Source organism: Vicugna pacos, chromosome 15 (assembly GCF_048564905.1).
Source record: "Vicugna pacos chromosome 15, VicPac4, whole genome shotgun sequence".
Classification (NCBI taxonomy): Eukaryota; Metazoa; Chordata; class Mammalia; order Artiodactyla; family Camelidae; genus Vicugna; species Vicugna pacos.
In genome coordinates this window covers 27,430,212-27,447,597 of record NC_133001.1, presented here as the reverse complement: position 1 = coordinate 27,447,597, position 17,386 = coordinate 27,430,212, and positions in this window count along the sequence as shown.

The window sequence follows — 17,386 nt, the reverse complement described above, 5'->3', positions numbered from 1 at the left end:
TAAATCTCAGCAATGTTCTAGGTCAGTCTAGCACGGCAATAGAAGTAAAAACAAAAATAAACAAATGGGACGGAATTAAACTTACAAGCTTTTGCACAGCAAAGGGAACCATAAGCGAAACAAGAAGACAAGTTACTGACTGGAAGAAAATATTTGCAAACAATGCGACTGACAAGGGCTTAATTTCCAGAACATACAAACAGTTCATACAACTCAGTAACAACAACAACGACAACAACAAAAAACCCAATCCAAAAAATGGGCAGAAGACCTAAACAGACATTTCTCCAGTGAAGACATACCGATGTCCAATAGGCATATTAAAGATGCTCGGTATTGCTAATTATCAGAGAAAAGCAAATCAAAACTACAATGAGGTACCAGCTCACACCAGTCAGAACGGCCATCATTAAAAAGTCCACAATAAACGCTGGAGAGGGTGTGGAGAAAAGGGAATTCTCCTACACTGTTGGTGGGAATGTAATCTGGTGTGGCTGCTATAGAAAACAGTATGGAGATCCCTTTAAAAACTGCAAATAAAGTTACTACATGATCCAACAATTCCAGTCCTGGGCATATATCTGGAGAAAACTCTAGTTCGAAAAGATACATGCACCCCAATGTTGATAGCACTATTTACAATAGCCAAGACATGGAAGCAACCTGAATGTCTATCAACAGATGACTGGATAAAGATGTTGTTTATATACATACAATGGATACTACTCAGCCATAAAAAAAATAATAAAATAATGGCATTTGCAGCAATGTGAATGGACGTAGAGATCATCATACTAAGTGAAGTAAGCCAGAAAGAGAAAGAAAAATACCATATCATATCACTTATATGTGGACTCTAGCAAAAAAGTACACAAATGAACTTATTTACAAAACAGGGACAGACTCACAGATATAGAAAACGTACCTATGGTTACTGGGGTGGGGGTAGGGGAGGGGGTGGGGAGGGATAAATTGGGAGGGATTTGCAGATACTAAGTACTATATATATAATAGATATTTTATAGCATATAGAACTATATTCAATACCTTGTAATAATAAGAATACAAAAAATGTATAACTGAATCACTATGATGTACACAAGAAAGTAACATTGTAAATTGACTATATTCAATAAAAAAAAAGAAGAAATCACAAGTTTTACTAATATCTCCAATTTCAGTGTAACCCCAAAGTTCTTTACCCTTCCTTGTTCCGTATTTGTATTTGTGTGTTTTTTCCACAATGAGAATCCTGGCCCCCAACATCATCATTTACAGAACTCTGAATTTTTAATAGTGTTCATGTGTTTTGTAATTCAAAATAATTTTAAGTTAAAAAAAACTAAGCCAACAGAAGAATTATACATATGAATATCTTTCATTAGTCTGTTATCACACACACACACACACACACACACACACACACAAAGCTTGGGAACTTCTGTGCTTATGCTGCCTCCAAGATAAGTTTGGCAATGGTACTAAAATACTTGTTTAGTAAGTGGTACTAAAATCTGTTTTGGGGGAAAGGTATAGCTCAAGTGGTAGAGTGTGTGCTTAGCATGCATAATGTCCTGGGTTCAATCCCCAGTTCCTTTTAAAACTGTTTCAGTTCGGCTAACATTTATTGGATCTATACTTTGTTCTCATCCCTAATCAGACGACTGTTATTGGTTCCAAGATTTTTGCTTATAACAGGAACTTGATAACCCATCAAATTAATGTAAAATTGTAAAAGTAAGGGATGACAATAGACACAAAATATATTAAAAGAATAGAGACTATAAAGAGATTGATTCAAAAGCAACAATTCTAGCAAAAAAGAAAAAGAAGAAGAAGAAGTAGACTAAGGTTATTCTAGGAGAATGGAAATGAAGCGACGGATTTGAAAGACCTGATAAAACTTTTGACTTGTTGACTAAATGGGGAAATGAGAAAGTGAGTCATAGTGGGTTTCATTTAGATGTGGTAATAGTAGGTTTCTCCACCAGAGGGCAATGGTGTTCTTTCTTGGTTTTCAGTTTTCCATCATGCTAAAAGATTTGCAGTTTTAGCAACTTAAAGATCAAATAAATGGACTTAAGTTTCCAACAGCATTGTCAACAAGATAAACTTAACTATACAGTAAAAATCCTGGAAAGTATTCATTTACACAAGTTCATATACATATTAAGTATATAAAATTTATATGTATGTATGTGATTTTAAAATATAGATTTGATTTAAGTGTCAAGAAAGTAATGATGATCCTCAGAGGCCAGAAAGGGAGGAAAAGTATAGGTTTGAAGGGTAAACTAGCACCAAAGCCAGTGCTTGCTTTATACCTTCCAATCTGTCAGTATCTAAAGCGTACGTTTTAAAGGGTGTCATGTGCATGGAAGACAAAGCCCTGGACTTGAGTGAGGTGTGAAGTTTAGATCAAAGACATACATAAAGCATGGAGCTCTGCAACAGTTTCAGTGGATTTACTCTAATAACCCACATATACACAAAAAGGCAGTTGGAGGTATGTTATCTGGACCAGGGGAGAAAGTTAAAATCTCTCCAGAGACTTTAGCACAAAGATCCAGAGATAGAAAATATGAAAAAGAAATGGAGACATGAAAGGTAGAGGAAAAAGATCTAACATACATCCAAAGTTTCAGAACAGATATATTTAATTTTTTTTCATAATAAATAGTTTTTTAAGAACAAGAATGAAATGGACATTTTGGGGAAGTTCGAGATTTACAGATACAAACTACTATATATAAAATAGATAAACAGTAAGTTTATACTGTACAGCACAGGCAACCATATTCAATATCTTGTAGTATAATGAATGTAGTATAATCCTATAATGAAAAAGGATATGAAAACGAATATATATGTATATGTATGACTGAAACATGCTGTACAACAGAAATTGACACAACATTGTAAACTAACTATACTTCAATTAAAAAATTATTGAATGAGAAAAAAAAGAAATAGACATTTTTAGGCAAGTAAGTGAGTTTACAACCCACCAATCCTCACTTGGAGGACATTCCAGAAGACATACTTCAGGAAGAAAGAATAAGCTTGAAAATTAAGATAATGAAATATAAGAAAGGATGGTCAAGAACAAGACAAACAAGAAAAAAAGTATAGAGATCAGAAAGAAGGAACAAAAGTGTCATTATTTGCAGTATTCCAGTATTTCATAGATTCCAAAAGAATCCACAGCAAATTATTAGGATGAATAAACAGTTTATAGAATTTACTGCAAAGGTGATCAGTACACAAAACTAGAATGCACTTAAGCATATCAGCAAAAACAGAAAATGTAATTTAAATATATATCTTATATAAGGGAAACCAAGAATGTAAGAATAAACATAAAAGAAGATGTCCAAGTCCCTTTGGGGAAAGTTGTAAAATTTGTTGAACAGGATAGAACTGAACAAGCAGATCATAAAATTTATATGGAAGAGCAAGTGGCCAAAAGACATTTGAATAACAAGTTGGAGGGATTTGATGTACCAAGTATCAAAGTTTATTATAAAACTGAGGTATTAAGACAGTATTGTTCCAGCACAAAGACAGAAACAGAGACCAGGAGTAGATGAATACATATGTGGAAAGGAGATACATGATAAAAGTGGCATTGTAAGTCCGTGGGGAAATTCTTCAGTAAATTTAAACTGGATTTCTGTGCACAAAAGTCAGATCCAGAACTTAGATGTGAAAGGCAGTCCTGTTTAATATTAGAAAACAATTTTCTAGATTTTGTTCAGTTCCCTAGTTGTTTAGAGCAGTAAGGTAAATCTGGTTCCTGGTAGTCCATCATGGTAGTAAGTGGAAGTCAAGTATAGTTTTATAGTTTTGCTCTTCCCACAGTCTCTGTTTCGTCCAAGTTGCTTTTATCTGTCTGTTTAGGTCTCTGTCTACCTTGTTAGTTTTCCTCAAATGTCTGGTCATTTTTCTTTCTTTCTTTTTTTTTTCCCCCACTTATTCTTAATCATGTGGGGAGACTATTAGAAATGCTGCTTGTGTCGGTGGACAAATTGACCATGAGTTTCATTTAAGACAGAGTTTTCCAATGGTGATACTACTGACATTTTGGATTGGATAATCCTTTGTTGTGGGAGGCTTTTCTTGTGCATTGTAGGATATTTAAGAGTATTTCTAGCCTCTACCCGCTAGATGTCAGAACCCCCCACTCCACCAAGGTTTGTGACAATCAAAAATGTCTCCAGACATTCCCATGAGCCTCTTTTTTGTTTGTTTTAGTTTTTCTTCTTTTTTTTTTATTAAGGTATAGTTGATTTATAATGTTGTGTTAGTTTCTGGTATATAGCATAATGATTCAGTTTTGCATTTATATATATATATTCTTTTTCATATTCCTTTTCATTATAGGTTGTTACAAGATAGTGAATATAGTTCTGTGTGCTATGTAGTAGGACCTTGTTATTTATCTATTTTATATATAGCAGTTTGTATCTGCTTCCCAAACTCCTAATTTATCCTTCCCCCCCACCTTACCCCTTTGGTAACCATACGTTTGTTTTCTTTTTCTGTCAGTCTGTTTCTGTTTTGTAAATAAGTTCACTTGTGTCATTTTTTTTAGATTTCACATATAAGTGATATCATTTTATATTTGTCTTTCTCTGTCTGACTTACTTTACTTACTGTGATAATCTCTAGGTCCATCCATGTTGCTACAAATGGCATAATTTCATTCTTTTTATGGCTAAGTAGTATTCCACTGTGTATATATACCACATCTTCTTTATCCAGTCATCTGTCAATGCACATTTAGGTTGCAATCCCACTCCTGGGCATATATCTGGAGGAATCTCTAATTTGAAAAGATACGTGCACCCCAATGTTCATAGCAGCACTGTTTACACTAGCTAAGACATGGAAACAACCTAAATGTCCATATGCCTTAAGTTGAGAATCACTGATGTAGGATGATTTATCTGGGCTGTTTGTGAAGGGACATTTGAAGTCAGTATCTTTAGGTATTTCTTTTTAGATGGTCATATTCTCTAGGGAATAGTCCTCCAATTTCTCTTGTATGAAGGATAAAGCAGAGGAAGAAAGCAGGAAGCCTTAGTATTCAATATACATGCATTCTCTTATTTTTCCTATTTTAAGTACTTCACACCCACCTTCTGCCGTGCCTGGTGTTCCTCCATCTGGAAACCATCTGTTTTCTCATTTCTTGAACCTAAACTTGTAGGCTTTGGCCAGAATGGGGGAAGGGCAGTCAACCAGTGATGTGGAGTGCGGGGAGGGGAGAAATCCAGGTATCTACCTGATCTCAAACAGCCTTCATTTAACCAGTCTTCCTTAATTCAACACCCTATTTCACCTACTTCTAGAGGCGCCGTAATCATTGAGTCTTTTGAGGATTCTGGAGTGCATATTGAATTTCGTTTTATTTTTAATGTCAGTTTACAATTTGGTCTTTCACGTTTGCTGAGTCCATTACCGTTTGTCTGTCTGCTTTCTACCCTCCAAAATTTCCTTCCTTTGGTATCCTCTTTCACTCTCTTTACCCTTAAGGTTTATGCCACCCCCATAAATACCTTTATTGCATTTCTATGTGGGGAGGTTGAGAAGGATAAAAATTAGATATGTGTTTATCCAGAAGCTTCACTTTCATATACTTTTGATAGTTGTCCTGTTTCTAATTGTCACCAGACATTGACCCTTTGGAATGTGGGCCGTCAGGTGGAGGGAGACAGATACAGCCTTTATTTCCTTCCTACCCTTTCTCTTTCTTATAGATAATATTAGATTTCTATACTTATAGATAATATTATAATAGATATTGACTCAGGGAGGAGCTATTCTGATTAATAGGAGAAGTGGGGACACAAATAAGCAAGGACATGGAAGTGGGAATGAAGAGTAAGATGTTAGCAAAGGATATGGAAGATTAACTGGTTGAAATTAAAGTTCATGTTGAAGGGTTATGGGAAATATGAATACAATAAATAGATAAAGTGGGACCAGGTTATGAAGCCTAAAATACTCATTTGAAGAGATTATAATGGATCTAGGAGGCAGTAAGGAAGCATGATGGACTTTTCCTCTGAGAAGTGATGTGGTGAAAGTAGGTTTTATAAATACTAATCTAACAGTTCCGACAACAGATGGACAAGTATAGGGAATGAGTAGAGGCAGCGGAGCTTTCCAGGAGACTGTGGCTGAAATCCAGATAGACGTGATAAACTAGGCCAGTGGGAGGGATGGGAATGGAAAGGATAGATTTAAAAGTCATTGAAAAGGAAAATTGGATTGCATTTGTTACCTCCAGCAGGTATAGAAGTTAATGTATAGAATCATATTCATGGACTTCAGATCTAAAACGCATTAACCAAAATGGTGGTTGTGGCAAGAAATATGCCTGGTAGAGCCCACATGCTTTAGTTACTGAGAAAAGGCCCAATCAAGACAACTCAAGAAAAGGGAAAGGGAGGCTGTTATAAACCCACAGAGTGGTCTCATTGGAATGTAAAGATTCCTGAAGAACAACCAGCCTTCGGGAACTGGAGAGAAGCAGAAATGTTTTCTGTTTTACTTCCGCTTTTTCAGTGAGCACATCTTGTACAAGGCCCACAGAGCACTATTCCAATCCCTGAGGCCACTTGACATCTCTGGCTACATCTGCCACCGACTGCTTCTTCCCTCTAGTCTTTCAGTTCAAATTACTGAAAGAGAATTAGGGCCCAGCTCCACCTTTCAAGTCAGGGCACACATTACACACACCTGAGCGGCCAGCTGTGGCAGAGGATGGGTTGGGGAGGGAGTGCTTACATGGTAATGTCCATTCCACTGCAGCCATGAATATGACAGACATAATGACCTGCCCGAATGAAAGAGCTGTTTTGATGAATCAGTATTAGAAAAGAAACTGGGACTTTTTGGTGTACAGTCTCACCCTTTGAAGTTGGTGTCAGCTACAGAATCCCCATGCTACCTCACAAAGCCACTATGAGTGATGAAAGTGTGAAAAGACTGTAGGATTGGCGTAGTGTGTTTATTCCTTCCATGTAAGTAGTCTGTATCTCAAACTAACAACTCTCTGTGAATCCAGCACCAGGCCTGCTGCCATCTGGCCTCTCTGACAGCACCAGACACCCCTCATCCAGGCTTCTTTATGTAATGTTAATAGATAAAGGGCACGTTTTGCTGACCAGTGGACCAGTACACCCTCACCACAGCCCCACAGAAACTGATCTGCTGTGGAGCTCCAAGGAACTCATGATTTTTCCACATGAGCTTATTATTTTTCTACATCTATGCAGTTGTTCAAGATCAAGGATGAGCAAACTAAGATCCACAGGCCAGTTGCCTATTTTTGTGTATAAAGTATTACTGGCATACGTTTGTGGTCACTCATTTATAAATTGTCTATGGTTGCTTTCATAAGCAATGGCAGAGTTGCAAGCCTAAAATATTTACTGCCTGACCCTTTAAAAAAAGTTTGCTGACCCCTGTTCTAGATAGCTCTAAAAGTGATCAGCATTTTTGGAAAAACCTTGGGTAGATATAAAGGATCAGTGGCTACACAGTAGTAGTACAGTGTTTGCCTAGGCTACTTTTATGGTTTCTCACTTCCTCAGTCATTTTGTGGACCACATTTAGGGCCAGAGGTCACTCAGACATCTCTCAGGATTGTCTTATTGGCCTAAGTTAAAACTCATGTTATTTGACATTCATGGATTAAACTATTAAGTAATTTGATCTAGATGATTGTTTACAGTTTAACACAAATATCTCTATTCTGTTCTGATTAGTTAGCCAAGGATTTTATTTTCTTGCTAAATTCACTCAAGGGTAATAGTATGTAATTATTTCCTGTGTGATCTGGAGTGTTGGGATCTCTCTCCAAAGGCAGTCCTTTGATTTGTGTCCACAACATGGAGTTGGCATTTAGGTGATGTGGTTGAGGTTCCCCAAACAGGATGTTCATTTTCTTCACTGATGGAGAGACATAATCTTACTCTTTCATGATTTAGTGGGCCATAGACCCTCCTACCGTCTTACACTGTCCTTCTTTTATAAAATAAATGTTAATTTGGTTTCTTTGTGGATCATTTGCAACAAACCTGTATTTTCAAGGAGCTCACCCTGTACTCAGGTGAGCATACTCAGCTAAGGCAGCCCATTTGGAACAAATGAGCTTTGTCCAAGAGGTTAATGATTAAAAAGACATTGCTTACAAAAGCTCTAATTTAGCACTCTGGTGCCTCCTGCATGGTTTTACCAGCAAATTCTTCACATGAAATATAAGGATCTTTTTAAGTCCACTACCATTCTCTTCCCAGGAGTCAAGGCGGAGAGAGTTCGTGGCTTTTCCACTGTGAAAGACTCAACCCACTCCACCCAGCCTACCCCAACCCCCAACCTGTTCCTCCCCTAGGCTGAGAAACAAGGAAATGGAACATTCTTGCTCAGGCATGCAGCAGTTAGCTCTTTTAAATGAGAAAAACATCACCAAGTTTGATACATATGGCTACCAGAAATGTGGGCTGCTTCAGAGCCAGATCAGCTGATCCCTGAGCCCTCTCCCATGCCTGTGGCCTGGCCTGGTCGGAGTTTGCCCTGGCCCCAGAGCCCTGGGGCTTCTTCTCTCAAGTTCCACCTGTTCATCTTGTCCTACCCAGGAAGCCTCCTCTGACACCTCAAGGCTTGGCTAGGTGTCCTGCCTCAGTGTTCCACTGCCACCTGGATCTTCCCCATCATAATATTAGCATCACTCCTTCACCTGTCTTTCCATGGCTCCACCCTCTCCCCAACTAAATTATAAGATCTTGAAATCCAGAGACCATGTCTTTTCTGTTCAACAAGGCTCTTAAATAAATTCGCCAAGACCAAAATAATGGTGCTTGTTCCCCAGTACAGGGCCCAGCATAGGAATTCAGTGGTTATCAATGAATGAATGAAAATGACCCAAAGAAACTTCAGATCTGCCTAGGGCAGGAACATCAGGGTTAGAGGCAGTTGTCTTTCCAACAGCCTCAGGGGCAGGGAAGTTCCAAAGAGAACCTGCGAATGAGAACCTCTAGGTGGTACCCTGGCAGTGCATGGTGGCCTCCCCTTTCTTCCCATCCCCATTTCCTCTCCCAACACACAGTCTGACTGGCCGAAGAGCCTCCATGTACCAGAAAGGGACATTTCATCCTTCACCCAACCCCTAGGAAAGACCCCTTTGTTGAGCATTGTGTCTCAAAGTCATTTAGCTCCAGATGCCAACACTACAGAAAACAGGAAGAGCCTGTAAAAGCCTGCACCACTGCTGGGGGTCTTATTTTAATTATTCTACAAAAGTTCACTTTTTGCTCAGTGTCTGATTTCATGTGGGGCTGGCTTCCTCTCTTGCAGGCCCTGGAGCCATGAAATCTGTATTAATTTGTATATGTGGCAAAATATTATCAGCCAATCCCTTTCCCTGTATTTACCCTCCTTTTTCTTCCCCTCACTCACAGTTAGCCTGGTTAGTGCTTCTTATCACAGAGGAGGGATGTGAGTGCAAGAGGCAGAGAAATGAATGTCTTCTTGGCTTTTGGTTTCAGAAGCTGCCGTTAGGAGAAAGAAGAAGAAAACTAGCAGCATAGACAAAATATATGGAGGGAAGATAGTAAGAGTAGAAAAGAGCTCCCTATCCCTGGGGGGCTGAATTCACAGGAAAATACCAAGGGCAGAGATATTGCTAGGTCCCATGTGCTACTCTCCATGCTCACCCTGGGAAGGTGGCACAATCCTAGAAGTTTGTATGGGGTCTAGGAATAGAGAAAATGTGTTCCTTGCATCCTCAGTACAGCCCCAGAAAGGTTGCAGGACCTTAGAGAAGAAATGGGTGCGTGGTGTATCCTGCTGAAGGGGTCTTAGTCAGGCTTGCAGAATTTTCAATGCCCTGATGAGACATGAAGTATGTCTCCATGTTGCCTTGTGCCCAAGAGGATGCGAGGGAAATGGAGGGTGCTCCTGAACATGAAGGGGTCATGCAAAAAGGGTAAAGGATGTCTCAGTAAATACCAGCATATTTGGTGGAATGACCTTGAGGACCAGATTCCTCACTCCCTCCACTCCCCTTCCACCACTGCATACCTTGCACATCATATACTCCTCCCAGACACTATTGGAGGGGGGAAGGGGAGGTTGAAACCTACAAATCCACTGATTTTAAGTTACTGACAATGAAAAGAAATGGAAGCTTGAAATAAAAATTAGGGTATATTTCTTCTGTAAATTTTTAGACTAAGACACATACCCACTGCTCCTATCTTATTTTCAGGGATGACATTTTTCATAGAGGAGCAGGGCTCAACTACCCACTAAAATGTCTTCTTCACAGGTTTTAAGGTTCTAGAAACCCAGTGATGAGTATAGGTCCAACATATGCCATGAACTGGGGGAAAGTTCTCTTTTAGTAGTAAGGTGTCCATATTCTCTGACCCACTAATGGAGTCAGATGATCTGATGAGTGTGAAGACTGAATTTCAGTATTGAAAAAAAAATTTTTTTTTGCTTAAATTTAAGCATGATATTAACTCTACTTTTAGTATCAGTGTGTTAAGAAAATAATAACAAAAAGCTAAGATATATTCAGGAACATTGTAAGATAATTTCATTCATTGTAAAAGCATTTATGCATATTTGAGAGGTAGTCCATATGGATGAGCACATTTTCATTCAGTCTACAGACAGAACATGCACGTGGGTTTGCAGAGCACTGGAGGTAACTCCATTGCTCCCAGGGATCTGAGGTCCACAAATTGGGACCTTCCAGGCCAACTAATTTGAAATTTACCTTATTTGAAAAACGTACTATGTATGATAGCAATTTCTCGCTGAAATATCTCTTTTAGTATTCCAGTCTGTCGACTCTGGCAGAAATAATAGTTTGTTGCAAAACAGATCACTCTTTTTTGTTTGCAAAGTCTTCATACCAGCTGAATCACAGCTTGCTTTTCACTTCTCGCAACACCTTGCAACATCGCAAAATATTTGCTGGAGTTTGTGAAGGGCGGCTACAGAATTAGTAAACTGAAAGGAAGCCTGCCTTCACTCCCACCCCTGTCAGCACCTTCTGTTCCAGCAGACCGAAAGGCAGCTTGAGAACACTGATTGCTTCTCCAGATAAGGACAACTCTTGGCACCATAGCCTGGGGCAAGAATGGAAGCAAAGGAAACATTAGGGAGTTGTGCGGGTGCCAGTACATAATAGTGTCACTTCACAGAATCAAATTTACAAATGACTCCATGAAGGTGAATTGCTATGGTAACCAACCTTCTCAACTTTTATATCTGTAATTAAGGACAATGTGGGCCATTTCTGTTTGGGAGTGTATAATCCAGGTTTAATGAATAGCTACCATGCTCTAACTCCTAGTTAACTAGGCCCTCCTGGAAGGGACCTTAGCAATTATCTAGTTCACATCCCAGGTCCATAGATAGGGAGCTGATACTCAGAGAAGTGACTCTACACAGCTAACATGTGTCAGACCTGAACCCATGTTTCCTCCGTTAATTTTCTAGTGCTCCGTTTCTTTATGCCATGCTGCCTTTCTGAATGGACTCACCCAACTTCTGTGAATGGATAAGAGAAATGGGACCACAATTAGACATAGGGCCACCATCACTTCTTACTGAGATATCAAATCAAATCTTATCAGTATGCTGGTGTCTAGCATATAGCTGGTGTCTAAGTATATAACTTTCTCCATCAGAGTTATCACAGATTTCACCTTCCAACAATTTTCCTTTAGCCAGAATGATGGACAGAAGGACAGTGTTGGGAGGTAGAGAGTGACCTAAGGAGACCTGATTCAGTGTTATGGTTCTATCATACACCACACGTAGGTTAGCAAAAAATTAGAATGTACACAAATTATCTTGAACATAAGGAAACTCCCTTTACTGATTCAAAAGACATCCTTTGGGATTTTTCAAGGCCACGTTTCCTGAACAACAATCTCCGTTGCATAAATACATGCAAAGGTGCTTTGGATAAGAGCTTTTGTTCCAGTTAATGGATTACCAGTCCACGGAAAATTTAGGTGTTAAGAATTTTCATCAAGTTCTTGTAGAGAGAAATGGCAGAAGTTTGGAGTACTTAGTACCATTCTTCTAGAAGCAAATCAAAATCCAAAGTTAAAACTCAACAGTGAAATTAAAAGGGTTTTAGTTAGAGTATTACTTTATTTTAAAGGGACACGTCAATACAGATAGTGCCCAAAAGTCTTTAACGTGAGAATGATCTGGAGATCTTGTTAAAATGCAGATTCTGGTTCAGGAGGTCTGAGATGAGACCTGAGATTCTGCACTTCTAACAAGCTTAAGGTAGTATCAAACCAGCTGGTCCTTGGTCCACACCTTTAGAAGAAAGGGACGAGTTTACTTGTTGCCCATCTCCTTAAATGCATTTTCCATGAAGATCAACCCTGACTTTCAGATCTGTGACCACCCCAGTTACAGGAATCTTTCTGGCCTCTGAATCCTAGGGCTCTTATATACACCATCCACGAGGTACTGCAGTGCTGAGTTACCAAAACAAACATGGCCCACTCGCCCACGTGTGGTAAAGCCAGTCACTGACACCAGGTTGTGGTGAAGGAAAATGCAGCATTTATTGTAAAGGCGCCAATAGAAGGCAGATAGGTGGCTTGTGATCTAAACCCCCAAATTCCCCTAAGGGTTTCAGCAAAGCATTTTTAAAGACCAGGTGAGGGAGAGGGGTCGCAGGGTACATGATCAGCTCGTGCACAATTCCCTGACTGGTTGATGGTGAGGTAACAGCATGGTTAATATTATCAATCCTTAGATGCCCATAGATGTGGGAGCTCACAGTCATCAAGTAGTTAATTTCTTCCATTTGGTGGTGGTTTTGGACTCTGTCAAACAACTGTGCATCAGATACTGTTATCTAGGTATTTCAGAGAGGAGCTCCAGCAGAAGATGGGTGGAGGGGTCTGTCCTGGGAAGGCCCCATAGGAGCCTGCTCAGTTACAGTGTGATGTGTCCTGTATATGTGTGTCTTCTATCCCCTACTAGACTGTAAGCCTATCTGTTGGCTCGGCCCTGTGTGTGCAGCACAGATGCTGAATGAAGAACTACTGGTGACTAGTAAATCGAAGATCATTTCCTTCTTCCTCAGAATGCTACAGCCAGCTCATTGTCACATGAGTTCAAGACTTAAACGTCTGGCCTAAGAGACACTGAGTCTATTCTGCCTCTGGTTTCCCCTCCCTCTAAGTTGGCTTTTTAGAAACCAATGGCTGTGTGGAGAGTTCTGGTTGGGTGTGTCATAAAACAGCAACCAACTATGAGGGGAAAAAAGAGGTGGGGCTGGGGGTGGGCACAGATGGACGGGAGGGCCAGGGGTGGGAACTGTCACAGCAGGAAGCATGTTCGTTGGTTGCATTAAACTACTAAAGTAAAAGCACTGGAAAGAACATATGTTTAGAGACCGACAATGCTGGGTTCAGAGCCTCATTATGTCACCTGTGGGTTGTGTGTCTTTAGAAAAGTTACCCAACATTACTGGGAATTTACTTCTTCATCAGCAAAATAGAATTCTTTCTCCTGTGGTTATTGTAAGGACTATAGATCATGCATCATAAATTGCTTGCCGTGGCTTTCCATAAACGGTGTTATCATCTCAGCAGGATAGCTTCCAATTCAACCTGGAAATCAAATCTTGGCCATCCATGCTAGGGTTTGAGAAAAGCCGCTGGTGGTTACGTGCAGGGTATTAGCTCCATCTAGTGGCTCACTGCTGCCTAAGCTTCCTTACAGAACTATGTCTTCCCCTAGGACTTTTGGTGGTCATTTTCCTCACTCATTCTTCTCATTCAGCAGCATTCATTGTGTCAGGCATTGATTTGGCTGCTGAATCTACAACAGTGAACAAGATGGACATGGCCCCTGCCTTAAGAGAGTTTGTGGTCAGATGGGGAGGACAGAAAGTAAATTATTGTCAAGGATATTCTGAATTCAAGTTGTGAAAAACAGTGTGAAGAAAGAGGACAGGATCCTGTGAGTTTGTAGTAAAGCTTCCCCAGGGAAGTGACAGTGAAGGTGAGAAGTTGGCCGAGAGACCATATCAGGCATGTGTTGGTCCCCCAGCAGCATCTCTCGGGATACCTCAACTCCATTTAGAATCAGCATCCTGCCAGTCCACTGGGAGGTCCAACCTTGAGTGTGGCCTCTTTCATCAGTCATTCATCATCTGTCAAAACCCACTTTGCATACATCATCACTAATCTTTTCATATTATCCTTTTATAGGCACTATTCAGAGAGGTGAAGTCACTTGCACAAAGAAGTAAAATGACATGTCAGAGACAGGATTCACATCCTGGTCTTTCTGCCGCCAAAATCCAGATTCTTCCTTCTACTCTTTATTTAGCCTTCGACTAAAAGGAACCACTAGGAGAAGTGTTTGGGAAGAATGGAAATGTGAAGGGGAAACAAAATACTTGCTTGGTGGGTCATGTGTGAAGAGCAGAGAGGAAACTGCTGGCTTGGCTAGTCAGTGTGATTTAGAAAAGTAAGCCCGAGTGGTCTCCTCCATCATGAAAGAAAGCCTCCCCACTAACGTTCCTTATGCTCTTGTGACTTAAAATGGGATGCAGCTGCTGCTAAATTTAAATGGTTTGCGGGACTATTTGGAGAGGAGAGGTTACTCTCTGGAGATCTACAGGAAGAAGCAGAACTTCACTGGGTCAGAAAATAGCTGCAGGTTTGTGCGGTGTGTAGGGTGACCAACTGTTCTGGTTTGCCCAAGACTGAGGTTTCCTGTAACACAGGACTTTCAGCTTTAAAACTGGGACATTCCTGGGCAAACCTTGTTGGTTGGTTAACCTAGAAATGGGCCAGACCAAGAGGGTATGATATACCCATGAAAGTTAGATTGGGGTAGTTACTGAAACCTGGGGTCCAGTGCAGGGCTTGGTCATAGACCAGGCAGAAAAGGTGGGACAAAGGGTGGTGCAAATCCGTCAGGAAGATGTCTTCATGCTGAGTCCCTGGGTTACTGGCCCTGAGTGCCTCCTTTAGGGCCTGAGAGCAGAACTGGTTGGCCTCAAGCCTGAGGGAGGGCACAGGTAGAGGACAGATATGACAGCAGAGTCAGGCTAGTCTGTGCCTTAGTTTCCTTATCTATAAAATGAGATGAACAGCAGTACCTACCTCTTAAGACTGATGTGAACTATGTGAGTTACTATGTGTAAAATGCTCAGGGCAGTGCCTGGTCCGTAAGAATACATGACTCATCACCTTGGGATTCTCAGGAAGAGAAACTTTTGTGTCACCCTGCACCGATCACCTCTGTAGCTCAGTTTCCCCAGCTGTGTAAAGTGGAAATCAAATGTCCACCAAAGCTTTTAGAAGAAACAGAACAGGCCACAACCAACAAGGAAATGAACAGTGGTTAGGAATGTGTGCTCTGCCTGGGTTACATCCAGCTCTGTCGCTTAGATGTTCATTTGTAATTGCACAAACACAAATGGGCCAGGCACTGTTCTGAGCACCTTATACTTATCAGTTCATTTAATTCTCATAGTGATCTTCTCAGGTAGGTTCCATTATTCATCCCATTTTACCAATGAGGAGACTGAGGCATGGAGTGGTCATAACTTGTTCAACTCACACAAGGAGCCAGAACCTTGGGCAGGTTTGTTGACATCTCTGCTCCCCTAGTTCCCCTAGAAAAGGGAGAATCATAAATTATGATACCTACATCATTGAATTGTTATGCGGATTAGATGAGTCAATCTATGTGAAGTACTTAGCCAACAGTCTAGAACATAGTAAGTTCTCGATACTCAAAGTACATTACTACTTAACTGGAGTGAGGAGTGACAGTACACATATTATATGCTATAATTATCAAAAATATAACTGGTAGTTTGAGAAAATGGCCAGATGAGTAAAGTAGATAAAGTCTGGGATGGGGCAGGTACACAAAATACCCTGAACTTAGGAACAGGAGGCCAGGCCTAAGGATCTTATTTGCACGAGAGACAATTCTCCCATTTCTTTGGGGAGAAATGGCAGAGGGGACTTTAAGGATTGACAATTGGCCCCCAAAATCCAGGCCTCATTTTCCTGAACTAAGAGGGGCAATAAACAAGTCCTCACCTCTGGGAAGAAGTCCTCAAAAGCCCAAGAGAGGAGAGCTGAGGTACCTGGAGGGGCCCACTCCCAGGGCCAGGGGCTGGGATGGCCAAGGAGACCTGGACACGCAGCCTTCTCTTGCCTCCTGCTGTGGAAAGCCTGGGCAGGATCATGGTTCCAAATTTCTACTGTGACCTGCTTGCCGGTGTGAAACCACTGTTGTCTTGGCATTATCTCCCTGGCTTTATCCATTTAGACTCTCATCTTTGGCTCATGGAACTCAGCCCTCTCCTCTTTACCTGTTCTATTTTTGATTTGCCTCCCTGATTCCAGGGAAGACATATGTCCATCTGCCCCAAGCAGGGGGAACTTGAAGGCAAAGGGGACTGACCAGCGACGAGTGAGGCGAGAAGAATACCTCTGATGAGAGATGTGGCAACGTGACTCACAAATAGCTCTAGGCTCCTGGCAAAGCCCTAGGAACTCACCCAAGTTCTCCATTAGAGGGGGTGTTAAACTTCATTTTGGAAACCTGGTAAGAATTGTAATTAGAAGCAGGGAGAGAACAAGAACCCTTCTCCGGGGTGAGTGACTACAGCAGCGAGCATTGAATGGACGTTTCTTGTCCAGCCAAGCCACCGTCCCTTTCTTCTTCTCTTAAAAAGTGGCCGAAGCTATGCTCTCAGTCTCAGAGAATTCTTTCTGGCTGTACAGCTTTGTCTCCAAAGGGATTCTCCATCTTTCCTAAGCCCTTTCGTATAGATGGCTAGATTTTACAAGACCCGGTTTGCATTTCTGTTTCTCCCCAGGATGCTGCCCTCCTTAAATCATGGGCATCCAGGATTGGCAAATTTCCTTTCTCCCCCTTGTGTGGTTGCTATGCCCTGCCCAGGGCCAGGGCCTCGAGGCCCCTTGTCTGTGTGGAGGATTTGGGTGATGACTGTTGCAACCTCGGGGCCTGGCACTTCCACCGTGGTTTCTGTGGCCTTGGGTTGTGGGTAGGAAGTTGCAGAGAGGAGCCACCACATGGCAGAGGGGACCACAGCAATGAAGAGATTCCCTTCCAATGATTTTTTTGTAGGAGGAAAGAAACACCTGGGAACCCAGTTGGTCAAAGGCAATTGAATTATCTTCCACAAACTTATGTCACCTGGGGAGACATAGCTAAAGTCATCACGTGCCTCTAGCGTTCCTCTAGGAAAGATTCCAAGAAGAGACTGGAATTGGGCTTCAAATGGGCTTGCAGGGTGGTCCACCCACATGGCATATTCAGGTCTGCATCT